Below are 17,713 nucleotides of genomic sequence, written 5' to 3' on the forward strand. Positions count from 1 at the left end.
AAGAAAAATATGGATAACAAAAAGACGAAGAAACTATAAAACTTCATAATATCAAGGTTTGTGCGTGATGCTTAGTTTCCAAGGCCTTTAGTCACACACACAAAAAAAGCGCGCATGCTAGAATTATTCGTAAGAGAAGATTACAACCAAAAGTTATGTTGGACATACTTGTGAAGGACTTGAGCCAATGGTAAATGGCACTTACAAACTAAAACATTAGTAAATTCCGCCCGTGGTTCACTCCTTGTCTACTCTGTCATGAAGCTCCAAGTCATCAATAATGAAAGCAGTAGTAGAGATCATATATAAGCGAAGACCACATCAAGAAATCACCGCGAAAGGTCAACTGAACTATAGGTCTTACCCCCACCCCCCACCATTCTCTCTCTCTATCTCTCCGGAAAAACAAATGAACATACTCTGAGAAAGTGCAGAAACTAACAAAGACGCATTTTGTAGTTGTAAAATCATGTAAACATATACCGCTGAACAAGAAACAGAAAAAGATTGTCAATATGCAGCCAACGATGTTTTAATTTCTGCCCCCTCCCCCTCTCCCTCGTCGTGAAAGCATCGTGGAGGAGCTTTATTGTTAGTATAAAACTATTCCATAGGCTTCACTAAAGGATGCGGAATTGATCGATAGAAACTATAGTTCACGGGACTATTTCTGTGTTCTCGCTTTTGCTGAACAAGATAGCCACACACTGCGTCATTCCTCTTAGGTTCTGATTGGCTACGTACAGTTCGTTGTGAAACATCTTCCTCGGCGATCGTTACTTAAAATATCTAGGCGTGTTTTCAATTCCTCGTGCCTCGGCAGACGCGAGAATTCTTAGCACTGAATCACCTCGATTCGCCATCGCAGGGCCGGCTTTCGCGCACTTTGGCCAGACCACGTATAACAAGTTCGCTCTCTCTCTTTTTTTTTCTCTCTCTCTTATTTACCTGGAAACGAACCGCACAGCGCAAAGGAGCCGAGCTGTTCGGTAATTACATGCGCATACCGCGAGAGCCTGGCCGCTTATACAGAAGCCTCCGTTTTATTTGCCTCTGATTCGATTCTCGCCGGCAATATCTCCTCGTTCCCGATGCGAGCGCCTTAGACCCCGCCAATTTTCCCCAATCTGTACCCTAATCTTCCAGCTTTTGTCTTACGCGCCAGAGCCGAACATTCTCTCCCTCTCTCGCATTTCCGCGCCGAGCTGCCACGAACGCGTTCGCCCCGCGGAAGCGCTGGACGCCTCTCTATTGTTCCGCCAGCACAATATGAAAGCAGGAGGCGCACCGCAGTTTGAGCCCCTAAATGCTAGATTTTTTTTTCCTGGATTCCCAGCCAAGCGTTCGCTTGCCCGCTCATTCCGAATTTAAGACTTTTGCTTTCGTCTTCTGTCTCTATAAAAGCAACCGAGCGCCTTCCTTCAGCGTATGTATATTCATGTAATACGTTTGAACAGGCTTCGGAAATTAGAGAGTTACGCGAACAGCAAATTATTGCCTGCGCTTCCGTACTAGAACCAATGGAAGCGTCGCCCTGCCTCGCGGTTTCGCAGTTACAACGAAGAAACGGGCACAATGCGACAAACCTAAATTGGTCCATTTTTTTTAATCTCATCTCTCTTTTGTCCTTCTGAACAAAGGTCAATGAGCAAAGACGAAATCCAGTCATCACGAGCAAAGCCCGGACGCTTTAAAGGAAGACCGACGCAAATTTGAAAGCGAAGCGGGTGCTCTCTGCATTCTGAGACAGCGTGGGGTCGGGTGGAGTGTAGCATTGTGCGGCTGTTGGCAGCGAGAGCAGTTATGGCCGCTGCCAACGTCGCCACCGTCCTCGACGTATCCTCTCTCTTCCTCCTCGGCCTCTCGCATCATCTGCACACAGCCGACGTCGGGCACTTTTTCTTTCTGTCGACTTCCTTCTTCTCCGTCATTTTGAATCTGCGTGAGATTCGGGTCCTTGTGATGTGATGACGGGTGCCAGAAACAAAGCGCATTTTGGGATCTCATTCATTGTTCGAGGGCATATAGTAAAGCCTAAAGAAGCGATAACAATGACGCGTGTGTTGTCCTTTAGTATCGTCTCTTACCTTAGGAATTTTGCGCCTTCTCTCCCTGTGGGGAATGCTTCCGACGCTTATTGTTGTTTCCTTTATTAACTAAATAACTATAACTCATAGGTAATGGTAACGTTCCTCTACCTATCGTGCTACCTATCGTGCGGAACCTACCGTGCTTTTTCTGAATGAGGGCACTTCCTACGATGATCCACTTGCTCGGCTGTTCCGGCCCAGAGCTCGAGGTCACAGACTCAATCTCCAGCCGGAGACGCCTAAAACTAATTTCTCTAGAGTGCAAAATTGCTCGTGAACATAGATTTAGGTGGATGTCAAAGAACAGCAGATGGACAAAATTAATGCACCGCCCTCTGCTAGAGCATTACTCAAAAGTGCGCTTTGAAGGTTTAGCAAGTCAAACTCCGTTAATCAATCAAACCTAAATTACGACAACGATGTACGATATACAACAAGAAAAACGGCACTGGTGACGAAACAGACACGCGAAAAATATTCTTACGAAGATGGAGTTTTCTCATTCATGCCCAAGGGAGCACTCTTGGCATTGATAGACGCCGCTTTCTCGACTGGTCGATGGCGCAGTTTTAAGTGGAAAAGTACGTTCAAAACCTGTTGAGAACAATTTGCCCTTTAAGATATGGACTAAATAAAAACAGGGGCAAATAAAGTCAAAGTTAGCTGCATTGGTATTTTTTCGGAAGTCACAAAGCCGAGTCTGAATGCGTAAAGCTAATTCCCAGTCCTACCTTATGACACACACGCACGCACGCACGAACTAACGCACACGCGCACAGGATACTCATTGAACAGGCTACCTGATAATAGCAACGTTAGAAGGAAACTAATTCGGAAGCCGTTGCTTCATTGCGTTCTGCAACAAGGCGCCGCAGCCCCTGCACAATCCTTGGCATGGATATTTCAAATTTGTGTATGTGAACTAAACAGAACTTGACGCGGTATAGGACGTCGGCAAATGCTAAGAACTAGCACCGGAGCAGTTGCGTCATACTCCTGAAGCCTGGCAAAGCACTTGTGCACAGGATTCACGTGAGGAACTCCGATTCGCGATCTGATTTGCCGATTTCGCACTATGGTTTTCACCGCCTCAAGCATCGGCCGCTCGGGAGTTTTCTCGTAGACGTGCGAGGCTCTTCTAGAAGCTGCAAACTCAATAGCGGTTCACGACTGGACTCGAGCTGATCGTCCTAATGCCTGCACGGTGAAAGCATACATGCCGATTTTAGCTTTTTTCTTTTGTTATACTTTCTCCCGAGCGCTCTAGTACTAGGTGATAGAGGAGGAAAGCGTTCGCAGGCAGGCAGGCAAGCAGGCAGGCAAGCAGGCAGGCAGGCAGGCATGCGGGCAGACACCCTATTATTGATTTTATCCCAAATAACGCTCGTCGTGCGCAAATCCTTCAATGTCGGCGCACATAATGAACCTGATCCATCAGCCGAAGGTCGCCCCGCGAAGAGCGGACGAGTTCCCGGAGCGCCGAAAACACGACTTGCCGACATGAGTGAACACGCCATCCCAGCGCGCCTGGCCTTTACAGCGCCTCTTTTCCTTTCTTTTTTCCTAGTGCCGGAAGAGAACGCGAATGAAGCGTAAACTACACTTTATTAAGAATGAGAGAGCATTTGGTTAATTTTTCGTCACGCTATATCAAACGCATCCTGTCTCATTTTCATGCATATCTCGTTGCTGACTATCGTATCCTGCACGAAGCACTAGTAATCGCGTTCGTTATGAAACTAAGTAAAGCTTGAATACATTCTCGTTGTTATTACTCAGGACCCTGAGGCAGTCTTTTCCTTTTTTTCCCCAATCGGCAAACATGCCACAGCAGCAGCACTAGCAGCCTGTTTAATGTCCACTGCAGGCCGAACGCCGCTTCCAGCAATCCCAAATTATCCCTGTCTTACGTCAGAGTACCCTGTCCTATGGTTGCAACTTTTCCGAATTTCATCGCACCACCTAATGTTCTGCCATTCTCAAATGCGATTGTCTTCTTTTGGCAAAAGGAAGCTGGGAATTTGCTTTAAGCATTACGTGGCCTTGGCATGTTATGAGAAACAACGTACGTTTATTTATTGCTTTTTTCACCTCCGGCGAATAATATGCTGGCACATAACGAATGAAACCACCTGTCAAACAGTGTGGGTACAAATGAACTGATCAATATACAGCGCTGTACCGCCCATGTGTCCATTAATATAACTTACTTCAGCAGACTATGGCATTTTCGCCATTGTATAATTTGTAAGCATCTCATTTCGCCTCATTAGTCTACAACTCATCTCTATGTGTCGCGTTCACTGCATTGCGCAAGTGCTGTGCGCTTTGTGGTAGCGGCGGCGTTACAGGCACTCGTCTATCGGTCGTAGTTATATGTGCTTTTTCCTCACATGCTTCAAAACTTTACCTCGAAAAACTTGGTTTTAGCATGAATATGGTTGTAGTGCCCTGCTTATTCGAGTGCATTTACTGTTTTATTCTAGAATAGTCCCGTAAACTGTGGAGTAACAAAAGTTAAGCCGAATGATTCTAAACCAAACAGCACCGTTCCCGAGGTAATCTTACATTTTATAGCAGAGAAAAGAAAACTAAAGAAAAGCGCACTGCAGAATTTATTTTTTTATTTGTGCCCATGGGTCCTTTCAGATCTGCCAGGAAAATAGATTGCAGTACAGCTCAACATAGTTCTCAAGCTCCGTGGAGATAATGAAATGTCATTGTATTTCTTTCGCAATATACTTCTGATGCTACGATTTTTTCTTGTTCAGCTGAATATTGAAAGCATCCTTTCGGGATTCCTTTCAGGCTATGGTTCTTTTGTATCTTCAGAACTATCCTAAATATTGCTTAAACGCATGGCGCTTGCGAAATTAAGAAAATGATCAGTCTACAAAAGCTATAAGCACTGAAGAGACATCGATGTTGAAGATTTCTTCAAACGAGATGTCCTTGCGTCGCACTTTTTTGATGAGTTAGGCTACTTCGTTGTTCTACCTTCCAGAAGTTAACCTCAGCTAAAACCTCTGCAGATTTTCTGCGTTCTCTGGCAACTGTATATCACATAGAATGCATGTGCTCCTGTGCCGCGGCTTCAGTGCACGATTTCTCAAAGGAACTGTTCTGGCATCTCAGTGGTTTGGTCGATCACAACGCAGCTTTATATACGCAGTCGATCACCTTAATACCTGCGCCAATAACTTATTTTAGCGGATGAGTGCGCGTATGTCTCATACATGATTTCTAAATACGTACATCGCAGTTAGAGTTTACCTGGGTATGTAAATGTGGCCGTGGAACCGAGAAGGGTTACGACAGACTTGACAAACAGTGAAATAACGTACTAAAAATTACATAACTTTAACTGATTTGAGGGCTTCAAGAAACCCTGGTGTGCAGTACGTTTATTAAAAGAGGATTTCCCTGTAGAGGGGTACGATCGCTTTGCACCCGTAGCCGAGAGATGTCCCATAAGTTCGGGAGGTCCTAAACTTTTGGACATGCTCATTCGTGGAACTCCAAGAAACGCGCTGTTTCGGCGCACCGTTGCACGCTGTGATTGTGGGAAGATACGCCAAGCCTGCTCCCTTCTATTTTTCAACCATATTTTTCAGCCAGAGCAGCCCAGGCAATCTCGGGCTCCCGCCTACCCAGAAAGCGGCTACGTGGCTGCAGCCTCTTCACGGCAGCAGCAATAAGCGTTTCCAGAAATTTCAGCGGCATCCCTGAACAGCAGGAGTGACAGCTTTTTTTTTTTTAATAGTAGAAAGCTGGAAATAAGGCGATGTCCCCATTCACTGCCTTCTTTATAGGCGCGATCGGCGTCAAAGCTTTACAGACAGCGGCATCCGAGCGAAGAGGAAGCTTTAGCTTGTCCTCATGCGTCCTTAAACGTTAGGAGTGACATCTTGCGACTATTTGTTCAACACAACACATTAGACGCGCTTCTGTGTTACGTGATTCTTCTCCCCCAAAAAAGGGGGAAAACAATGAGAAGACGGGGGCTGCGCACTAATACTTACATCCCTGTCAACTTTTTGCACCGCAGCAAGGTAAAAAATGGTAGGTTACTGCAATAATAATGAGGAGGTGGCGCCAGGAAACCAATTTTTCACGTTTAGGTCGACGGTGAACCCGCCATCCTGCAAAAGGCAGTGTACGTTTACGGACCAAACTGAAACTTCCTAAAGTCGAATATTTCAGAAGTTTGAGCACGCAGCCTGGCACACTGATTTCCGACCCGTGCTAATGTATTCGGACAACCTAGTGTTCCGCAATTTTGCAGGCTACGGTCACAAAACGCTCGGAGACGCAACGTTTTCTCAGATTCCGCGGTACACGCAAAACTGTCGACGCCGAACTGTACCTCTGGTGGGAAAGCACGGTAACGATACACTCATTTTACGCCTACACTTGCGACACGTGCGTGCCCACTCACGCATTTTTCGCCGGCGACATTAACTTTCCGTGGATATCGAACCGGACCTCGAGACATGCGAGTAAATAGACTGCTCTAATGGCTAGATTGAACAGGGAAGGCCTGGAATTATGGGGTGGGACGGCTCCAAGCGAGAAGCAGCGGGGGAAGTCCGCGCGAGTGAATACGAGGGCCAAGGGGCTTTGGAAAACAAAGCAAAGTTCTGCGAACGATAAACGCAGAAAAACGATGGACAGAAAAGGGATAAAACGCAAACCGAGGAAAGAAATCGCAGGGGGAAAATAATCGTAGGTGGAAATACGACAGAGGGCCATCCTTTCTGTCGGATTGCTCCGAAATGTGCCAGTTTTTCAAGGAGAAGCAGGTGCATCTGGCCTTATAAATTAATCTTCGCCCAGTCAAGGCTACGCGCACCTTCAATTTCCCGAGCTCCCTCGCTCGCTCTCCCGCGAGTCGAGACAGCCAGCTCCGAAGCGCGTGAGTGAAAATAAGGTAGAATAAAAATAAAACGAAAATAAAGAAGGCGGCGGTTCGCACCTGCCGGCGGCAGAAGCTCGCCGCCGACCGGAGATAGCCGGGAAAACGCCTTTATTGTCAAGGTCTCAGCGCGCGAATATATCACCACTAACGCCGACGCGCCGCCAGCCCGCCCGCTATAGCTGCCGACGCCAACTCTGACGTAGTATGGGTATACGACGCGAGCGGCAAGCCGCACGCTCGAACCGTGAGTTTATATGCACCTCGAGGTTGAGAAGCGCAGGACGGAGATCCTGTTTTTTAGAATTTTTCACGCAAAGGAAAGAAAAAGATTTTCCCCATCCGGGACTTCTCGCATCACAAAAATTCTGTTTTCTTTAAAGTGATCCACATTTTGAAGAGTAGATTTCAAAGCCTGGTTTCTCTTTTTTTTTTCGTGTTTATATTGAAATTGTGTTCTCTTCCACGATACAGCTACATTCTGCTGTATACTTACAACGACCGCGGGCGCGGTTCCCTAAAACGCTTTCTTTTCTCTTTTTTTCTTGGCAACTTAGATGGGCTTGTTTGAGCTTCATTTATTTCCGCGCGTCCACTTTTGCTGTTACTGCCTGCGTGCTCCTGGGTCTACCTGCGTCCATTTTCTCGTGCGAAGCCAGAAGCCTCACTTTGTTTTTTTTTTGTTTTTTTATCGTTGCTATTATTATTATTTGCCTTCCCACAGGTGTGCGTTTTGTCGCGCTGCTTTATTTTATGTTTGTATTATTTTTTTCTTTGTTTTTGGATTTCTGCATAAAAGAGCGCGCTCCGGATTACGGGAACACGGAATGCGTTTTTCGCTCGCCAAACAGGTCGTTTACGGCGGTCCTGCGGTAACTCCCATTTTGTGCCCTGACACGAAAAAAATACCTAAATTCAACGCGCCGCAGCAGCCGTAGCGGCAAACGCACGATGGTGTTACGCGTTCCAGAGTGCTCAGCCTTCTCAAAATTCCGCGTCGTATAGCTATGAAGAGTTTGTTTTACACTGCCAGCGACTTTATTTTTCTATGTGTTTGCGAATCTAATCGCTAAAAAAAAAGGACATGGCAACGTCACTAGTAGCACGATATCAGACACAGGGTGAAAAATGATCTCAGCCCTATAGCAGAAATCAAAACTGGGCCCCCAGCATGGCATACGGAGCTTGGAAAGCGTCGCACATATTTTCGAAGCTAGCTTCGGTGTAAGCTCTGATAACAGTGGAGTGCCTGGTTTCTCCTGACACGTATACATAACGCGCATGCCTGCGTGGCTGTGAGAAGCGCAGCTCGCGCTGGATTTCACAATGGCGCCACGACGAGCCCTGCGCGAGCGTCCACGTCAGTCCCGTTGCTGTGCTTGTTTGTAGCGCTAGTAAAGATAGAGGAAGAAACCGGAGGCAGGAAGATAAAACTCATGACTTTTGGATTCGCACACGAAGCCACACTCGATGTTCTGAGGCACTGATCAAAACTACCGGAGCCCGGAAAACGCAAAAGTGTCGTCGACGTACTGTCCACTGAACAACGTTATTACCGATCCAAGTGTCGTGAGTACTCAATGGTAGGTGATTTAATTGTTCTAATGCGATAGAGGGACGTTGTCCCTATACGTATTGAATTCTGGTCGTCCGTCATAAAAAAAGAATTGCTCCTGGTCTCCTCGCAACTTCTGATATCGAGGGCCGCCTTTTTAGCCATTCCACCATAGAGGGCACTATAAGCTTTCGCAAAGGGTAGCCGAATTCTACACAGCACAGTTGTTGCACTCCGAGCAATTTCCTAGATTAAATTCGAAGCTGCAGTTACAGTCTCAGGGAGCAAGGTCTGCTGCGCATCACGCACTCAGAGAACAGGAGTGTGCGACGAAGGGGCCGGGGGGGGGGGGGGGTGGAGAGCGGCGAAAGGAAGGAGAATGACAGCGAGGATAACCAGATCCCCCCACACCAAATCCATGAAGGGCAGCAAATCAGATTTTTTGTTCTTGCTAATCTTCTTGTCTTTAGTCTTCCTTTCGTTTCTCTCTCTCTCTTTATGCAAAAGGCGAAACTGCCTCGTAGGGTCCGTTAGGCCAAGTTAACAAGCTTTTAATTTGAACTTATTTACACCACAATCGTTACATTGCTCCGGAACTAGAACTAGAACGGAAAATCTGGTTTCTCAATCTACATTGGGATGCGAGAGAGAGGGAGATAGAAGTATAAAAGATAGAGAGAAAGCACCGACCCCACAGTCACAGCCGGTTAGAACTAGCACACACTACCACATCGCAGAATCATGTGCAGCCACATGAACACTTAAGTGTAATACCGTTCCTGTCGCTGTCCATGGCAGAGGCGGTTCATCGGTAATGTATCAGAGGGCCGTGCACATGGGCCCAAGAGCGGCAGGTTTGATAACCCAACGTAGACCCCAGCGAAGTTCCCGAGGTTCGCTTTCTCTTTTTTTTTTTTTTCGTCATTCACGTAGGTGTGACAGCTGCCCTACAGTCAACTAAAATACGCAGACATGAGAGTGGTGTCTTGCAAATTTAGCACAATCATTTGAACAAATGTAAACGCTTCCCGATTAGTAACTGGATAATTATTTCGCTCGTTATGTGGAATAACTTGTACTCCCGCGGGACGTCTTTTTTTTTTAAACAAATGATAAATACAAGTGAAAGAGGTCAATTCGATACCCTCATTGAACTGTAGTGATGTCTGTCACAAATAAGAAAACAAAACTTAATTTCTCTTACGGTACTGGCAACGGCGTGCTCAGAACAGTAACTGAAAAGAAATACCTTGGTGTGATTATTTCTGATAATACCCGCCGTGGTTGCTCAGTGGCTATGGTGTTGGGCTGCTGAGCACGAGGTCGCGGGATCGAATCCCGGCCACGGCGGCCGCATTTCGATGGGGGCGAAATGCGAAAGCGCCCGTGTGCTTAGATTTAGGTGCACGTTAAAGAACCCCAGGTGGTCTAAATTTCCGGAGTCCTCCACTACGGCGTGCCCCATAATCAGAAAGTGGTTTTGGCACGTAAAACCCCAAATATTATTATTATTTCTGATAATCTTAGCTCTAAAACCCAAGTACAAAACATTACCAAAAGAGAGATGAACAGTTTATACTTCCTTAAGCGCACCTTGCGCTTTGCGACTTCAGATACCAAGTTACTCGCATATAAAGTCATTATCCGTCCAATCTTAGAATATGCAAACGTCGTCTGGTTTCCATATATGCAAAAAGATGTACACATGCTCGAATCAGTTCAACGAAAAGCTGTTCGTTTTATCTACCATAGATACCGGCGCACTGATTCTCCCACAGAGCACATCTATACCGACGGATCGACTACGTCGTGCAGTTCTGGTGGTGCCGTGGTTATACCAACGCGAGGAATGACACTGCGGTTCAAGACATCGCATGTCACGACCTCAACGGCGGCAGAACTAACGGCCCTGCGTCGAGCACTGGAATTCATTGATTCGGAAAGACCCAGAAAATGGGCTGTGTTCTGTGATTCAAAACCGGCATTACAGTGCACGCAGTCCGTTCTCCCGACACGGATGTCATGACCAATTGACATACGAAGTCGTGAAACTTCACCATGACGTCCAACAAAAAGGCCACGAAGTCGTTTTTCAGTGGGTGCCTGGCCACTGTGGAATCAGTGGCAATGATTCCGCCGATAACGCTGCTCGCACAGCTCATCAAGAAGAGCACAGCGTTCCGATTCCGCTTTCGAGGACTGACGCTGCAAGGCAGCTTCGACACCTGGCACGTAGCCTCACAGTGACCGGGTGGAACTCGCAAAACTTACGACTGACACGACTACATCGACTAAACCCCTCCCTGCAGCTCCGACCTCCACCCGGACTTCCTCGACGTGAAGCTACGCTTCTCTGTCGCCTTTGATTAGGAGTGGCCTTCACAAAGGCATACTCTACATTAATTGGAGTGACTGACAGTGCAGCATGCGAGGTCTGTGGCACCGAAGAAAACATCGACCACCTGCTGTGCCATTGTCCAAGATATGCCCTAGAGAGACAAGAACTTGCCAAAGCTTTCCAAAAACTGGACAATCGGCCGCTTTCTGTGCAGGTGCTGCTGGAACACCGCCCCCATCGCCCGTCGGCCCATAAAGCGGTGAAGGCACTTTTGTGTTTCTTAAGGACGACGGGTTTGTGCGACCACCTGTGACTATTAAGGCAATTTTTGTAAAACCACACGCGTCAGCGAACTTGCCGCAATTTCCTTCTTTCCTTCCCTCCTCTCTCTCCCTGTGATCTTTGCTTTCCCCTTTCCCATTCCCCCGGTGTAGGGTAGCTAACCGGACGTTATTCTGGTTAACCTCCCTGCCTTCTTCTTTTCTCTTTCCTCCTCCTCCTTCCTCTCACAGAGCTGCTTTCCTACGCAAGCCTAGACACCTTATCAAGCCGCGTCACGCTTCATAGACTCAAGTTTCTTTATCAATTAATTCATAACGCATTTAACATGGATCCTGCTACTTACATTAGTTTTAATCGTTCTAGAGAAACACGTCACAAGCATGACTTTACGATTGATGAATACTCTTGTGCTAACAACACATATTACTTTTCCTTGTTCCCTCGAGCCATAAGAGAATGGAACAGCCTAGACACATCTATAACTGCGCAGGATTCCTTGGAAAAGTTCGCTGAGCTCGCAGCCTCGTCAATCTTGTCAACAATCCAGACCTGATGATCATGTTCAGACTGCATTGATTTTGTGTTGTTGCCTATTCGGTGTGTAACTGGCGTATTACGGTACTGTACTGTATACTGTTTGTATTGTTGCCCGCTTGATGCGTAACTCGCGTATACTGTACTGTATACTGTATTCCTGTATCTTGCTGATAAATCCACTCCTGTAACAGTCCCAGTGGGACTAACAGTATGTTAAAAATAAAAATAAATAAATAAAAAAATTCAATATAGACAGCCCTGTCTCCGACACCATGCATTTAGCACTTGAGGATGACGCCTGAAACTTTTTACGAGACGGGCGAAGGAATAAATTTCAGGTGATAGACTCGCATGAGACGGCAGGCATCAATAAGAAGAGGGTTGCGCCTTGAATATATGGGAATGATGTTTATTAGACTGAAAAGCTCAACCAGAGTTTACTGACGGGGTGAAATGTAATGACATGAAATACGAAGCGATGGGCTAGAGATGTTAGCGTGTAGAGAGTTCATCAAGGCCTGGAACCTTGTTTTATTTCTTTACTCTTTTTCCCCTTACACCATCTCCCTATGTTTTCCTCGTCTCGTCTAGCTTTTACGAGCAGTGGTACATGACCATTCGTTCTTTCTGTTGTTCTTCTTATCAATCATCGAAGAAACAGCATGTGAGGACGTGGTAACTTGCTACAACGTGTGCGTTAAGTGATACAACTAGCAAAATGTTGAAAATAGTGCTGGAACTAAACTATAAAGCGAAAACATCGAAAGAGGCGCATTTTAAAGAATCGTATTGAGCTTCACGTTAGGCCGTACATGGAGCGAATCAAGTGCTCGCTGAATGGACGAATGCGGCGAGCGCGTTATATTTACGTATGAATAGGCTGCCTGAACATTCTGAATAGAATTCTGATTAGAATAAGATTCTGAATAGAATAGCTGCCTGAATAGAATTCTGATTCTGCGTAGCTATAGAATGCTTTCTTTGTCGTTTATTTATTGTTTTCAAAGATGGCAAAGCCCACAAAATTTGGGGCCGGACGTCATCTTCGCTCTCTTATACTCTCGCAGTAAACGAGCAATGTCGCGAGAACAGCACCATCTCGTCAGAGACTGCTTTCCTGAGGCTGCGGTTTCGGTGCTCTCTAAACTTTTGGTGGGAAGTATGCCGGCGTTTGCATTGCGTAGTTTCGCTGACAAAATGGCAAAGCTCCTGAATGTTCATTTGGACTCGCACGCACGAAAGAACGCCTCAACTCTCTCTCTCTCTCATTTTTTTCTTTTGCCATTTTTTTTCTATAGACTGTGTAGACTCGCGGCCGTAAGTCACTCAAAGGGATTCGCAGCAGTCGACACCCGACAGAAGGATTTTCCGGACTCAGTGTCGCAATGGAACGGCATCCCTGTCTGTCTCTGCGGAAGATACGGCGGCTCTCACTCGATGGGAGCGCAGACGTCAGCCACTCGCTGGCTGCGCAATCCGACATAAGCGCGTAGGACAGATTTCAAAACACTGGCGGCCCCGTATAGAACGTCTCGAATCAACACTGAAAGCCAATATAACTCCAATTTCGCTACATCTCTCCCTGTTTTCATTGCAAACGAAAGAGCTGAGCCATCCCTTTATTTACTTTGCTAAGCCTTATACGGTGGCGGTTAATCTGCACGAGAACGATCCAGACGAAACAGAGAGACAGGAACATATCAATGCAGCGCTGGTGGCTGAGATTCGACGTGCGCTGCCTCTGTGAAAAGGATTGTGAAGTCGAATCGCGATCGTGTTATTTCACAAGTGCTCAGGAGAAAAGTGGCGTGCTGGCAATTCAGCTAGCATCGTCCATTCCCTACAGCTGAAATTGTTTGTACGGTCCTAAATGAAGCGATTGGTATTTAGGTTGAGAGGATTTCACGATGGGCTAGAATTCATTGCCTTTAAAGGTTACAGCCACGAAGCTTACGACTAGGCACAGTATGCGAACGCTCCACGAACGGAGACACTGCTGTATTGTTGAATGAAGTTAGGTGCAACGTAATGTACGCAGCCTGAGAATCTCGCTTAAGTAAGAAAAGTAGTAGTTCACTCAAATATGCACAACGTATTTTTGTGAAAATTGTGGAGGTCTTCAGAGGTTGAAGGATCTGGTCTTCGGGGATGCGGCTCTGCTCTTTATTCACAAAGTGAGGCTCCACTGATACTAGACATAGCTCACTAAAAAATGTTGTGAAGCATTTTTTGGCTCAGCAGCTGTTGTGAAATGCACTTCCCATACTTGTTGCTTTGCCTGGCTGTAGTAAAGAAAAAAAAAAGTTTTTTGAAGTGTCGAGCAGTTTGTAAGGATACAAAATACACTTAAGACGATCTGGTTCAGAGTTTCCGGATTTGTGGACTTGTTAAAACCAAAACATGTATAAGTCAATTGACACCCCCCACAACAGTGAAATATTGTCACGTAGTAGTGACGGTTAAGAAGGCAGCCAAACTGTGACTATAGAAACTAGCGTTTTATTGGGCGAACTTATGCCCTCAAAAGGAGGCTACACTCAGAGAACGACAGCGGCGAACACACTCAGCGATCGTCCAAAATCTGATCAACGGGTCAAGTGCGTCGGCTTTTATACATCAGTCGTCGAACGTTCCAGAGTAATCACTGGAACCCGCGTGCCTTCCACAAAGTTCTACGCCATTCGCGTCGCGCATACATGAAATCAGATCACACACGGGTCGGCGACAACAGACAGCGGATAGAACCATCGATAACATTCCAGAAATTTCCGAAACATGCAGGCGCGTCCTGCGCTGTGCGATAACATTTGTTAGGCGGTGAAATGTGCCGCCCGATAAAGACAGGAACAAGTGTCAATTTGCAGCCCAGGGCTATCAAATTTTGCCTCATTTCACCACACTTTATTGTCAGACAGTAATCATGAATATTGCTAAGAAATATCTGTCGGAGCGCAGCTGCTTTAATAAACACACGACGTTCGTTCCCGTTGTATGTGGCAGATGTCTCAGGGTTAACAACACAGGAATAACCTTGGCTGAAAACCATCTTTGCAGCTCCAAAGAAGATGCGAATGCGGGACAGCTGGTCATTCGGTGACCTTCTTTTCAGGATCTCATCATTTAATAAGCAGCAACAACAATAACAAGTACATGCTTCTTGAAATAAGCGTCCAAGCAGAGCGCTAGACAAAAGAACGCATGGCAGTTCAACTGTTTCTTGGTGTTTTCTTCTCCAGCCCATTATAATTATTTTTAGATTCTGGACGACAGAGAAAAGTTTCTGTTTTCAGTTATGCTGTGCCGTAAATTAAAACCCTCATGGACGACTGAATGTAGACGATTGAATGTAAAAATGCCTTCACCACTTCCTTTTTTTATTTTTGCGCGGCCAGAAGTACTAAAACCAAATCAGTCACAACTCACACCTCTATAAAAAAGCCAGCGTCGTTTCACTCACTACCACGAGCTAGTGATTTCAATTTGGCACACGTGCTACGGGCCAACACAGCCCTAAGCAACGTCCGGACATACACGTCAAATAGATCTCTGTACGCGTGGACAACACAAAAAGGCGTGAATACGTAGAGCGAAGAAAAAAAAAGCAATCGATACAGCACCAGCTATCGCAAACACATATCTCGCCTGATCTTTCACCAGTCCCATTTGTTTCAGTGCAAATGCACGTCTTCTTCCACGTGCGCACTTCCTTCGTCCTCAACACAGACAGAGATGTTTTTCCCTCTGCACCGAGCTGTCACCCCTAAGCGTGACATATACGACGACCACCCATCGTTGCCGTAGGCTACCATTCGCGGGGCAGCCCAACATCGCGTCGTCTGCGTACATTCACACAAGCCCCATCGCCTCGGGGAATGAGTCCAATGCCTTGGGTGAAGCTGGACAAGGCACCTTTGTTTCTATTATTCACGAAACCTTCGCTAGGATGCGCTGCATCCAGCGTGCGCTGCCGCCGGAACTGAAGAGTGAACCAAATTTGTTGTTTCCTTCTTTACTCTTCGCCAAAATACATGTGCCCGACAGGTGGCGGCACCAGCACGCGTCCTACCACGGCTGATCCGTGGCAGTCATTTGTCACGTGGCATACGCTGCGTCTTCTTGCCCTGATAGTTCTGTTCGTTTTGGAATTATTTTACGTTTTGAGGAACACGCGAGACGGGAACATCGACGAAGACTTCCTGCGAGCTCCCGCACGAAGACGGCGTACGTCCGCCGGCGCGTGTCAAGTGCGTCTGCGAGCTGCATTTTTCCCTAGAGACAGCGCGCATACTGGTGCAAAATGTCGATGTACCACACACAACTTTGTGGTGCGTGATCGCCGAAGCGTAAACCACACGCGCGCGCGCACACACACACACACACGCACACACACACATTATATATATATATATATATATATATATATATATATATATATATATATATATATATATATATATATATATCCACCCATGGGTGGATGTCTGATTGTATTCTTTATTAATTACTTCTCTCCACCTTGCGGGTTTCCGCAGAAATACTACGTCGTATATATATATAATATGTAGAGCCATGAGCATTTCCCCTTTCTTTATTTCGAGCAATTGCTGCCCTAACGCCGCATTAACCAGCCTTTCTTTTTCTGCAGCCAATAAGCAAGGGCCATAATCGTATGTATACGCTGGAGTATTACTGTAGCGCATTAATACTAGGACACGTAGCTCCGAGTCTGCGTCTTTCATGTGCATTCTTGTGTCCGCGTCTGTATGCGTTACAACAGGGCTACAAGGTATCATGCCAACAACCCCGCATTGCAGAGCTCGCATCTATACGCTACATTTGGTCGCAACGCAAGTAGGTCATCGCACAAGTTCATCAAGAATCACCGTGTTGCTCGCAGGCAGAAACTTCTCTCTTGGCAAAGCCTTTTGCACATAGAAGGCTAGGAGGCAGTTCAGCGCAGCCTCAGACCATGTTCGTATATGTCGAAAATACTCTGGCATGAATGTTGGCCAATAAAGAAAATGAAAATTGCTTTCCGTAAAGAAATTCTTGTATTGAGACCTGTGTGTGTCATTTTCTTTGTTACAGTAAATCATCCTCGCAGCTCTGTTTGAAATTTATCAATTTCTCAATTACATACGAGTGCATGTTATTTTTTTTTAATATGTGGTGTTTAGAATGTGTTGGTGCCCTGCTACATTTCGATTATTCTTCTGCAGGAATCACGAGGCTTGGAGAAAAGGCGACATCCGTGACGGTTCTCCTTTCGCCATCCTACGTAAGTCTAGACTTCCTGTCGATGCGCTTTACATCAGTAAGCCATGTGCAGCAGAAAGAATTCACCGGACCATTCCTTTTCTGGTTATTCTAGTCTTTGTACCGTATTGCTTTCGGAAGCGCTCTGACGATAGACTAAGCTACAAGTGTTTCCAGTATCTGCAACTTCCTTTTATTTTATTTTTTACATTTACTTTCTTGACAGTTTCATCATTAGTTATACGCACCCATAATAACGGTTACCCCCGTGAAACACCATAGCTCTGAAAAGCAGACGCTCGTGTTTCAATGCCAAGCAGTGTCTGGCTAAAACTACACAATTTAATCAGCATTTATTGCAGTAATGGGACTGCACTACCTGTTCATTCCATAGCGCAGCATCTCCACAGCGATCCTTGAAAACATCCAAGAAATTATGGGCCTTTCACAGAACTATCTTTTGTCATCTGCAGCAACGCTTCAATCGGTAACTATTGGAGATGTCACGTTTGAGCCATCAATACCATGCACTAGTGTTCTAAGTCTTGTTTCTTTTTTGCCTGTTCTATCCTTTCAAACTATCGCACTCTTATTTTTATATTTGCGCCTAAGTGCAGTTGATGCGCACCTTTATAGCTGATTTCTTCATGCTGTCTTTGTTGTCTTTGTTATTCCACTTCCAAGTGATTGATCAAAACTAAATTATTTGCTGGGTGAAGTGGACTTTGATGATCACGTGA

General features: G+C 46.0%; 1 protein-coding gene across 5 annotated transcripts in view; it reads left to right on the forward strand.

Annotated features, from left to right (window-relative positions):
• The window catches only part of LOC135898837 (alpha-2C adrenergic receptor-like), a 696,056-nt gene that overhangs the window by 144,940 nt on the left and 533,403 nt on the right, over nt 1-17,713 (forward strand). For all 5 annotated transcript variants that reach the window (XR_010563418.2, XM_070535753.1, XM_070535751.1 and 2 more), the window contains one exon: nt 16,937-16,995. The gene's annotated coding sequence lies outside the window, so the exon portion shown is untranslated. The remainder of the gene's footprint in view (nt 1-16,936; nt 16,996-17,713) is intronic.

This window comes from Dermacentor albipictus, chromosome 3 (genome assembly GCF_038994185.2).
Source record: "Dermacentor albipictus isolate Rhodes 1998 colony chromosome 3, USDA_Dalb.pri_finalv2, whole genome shotgun sequence".
In the NCBI taxonomy this organism is placed as follows: domain Eukaryota; kingdom Metazoa; phylum Arthropoda; class Arachnida; order Ixodida; family Ixodidae; genus Dermacentor; species Dermacentor albipictus.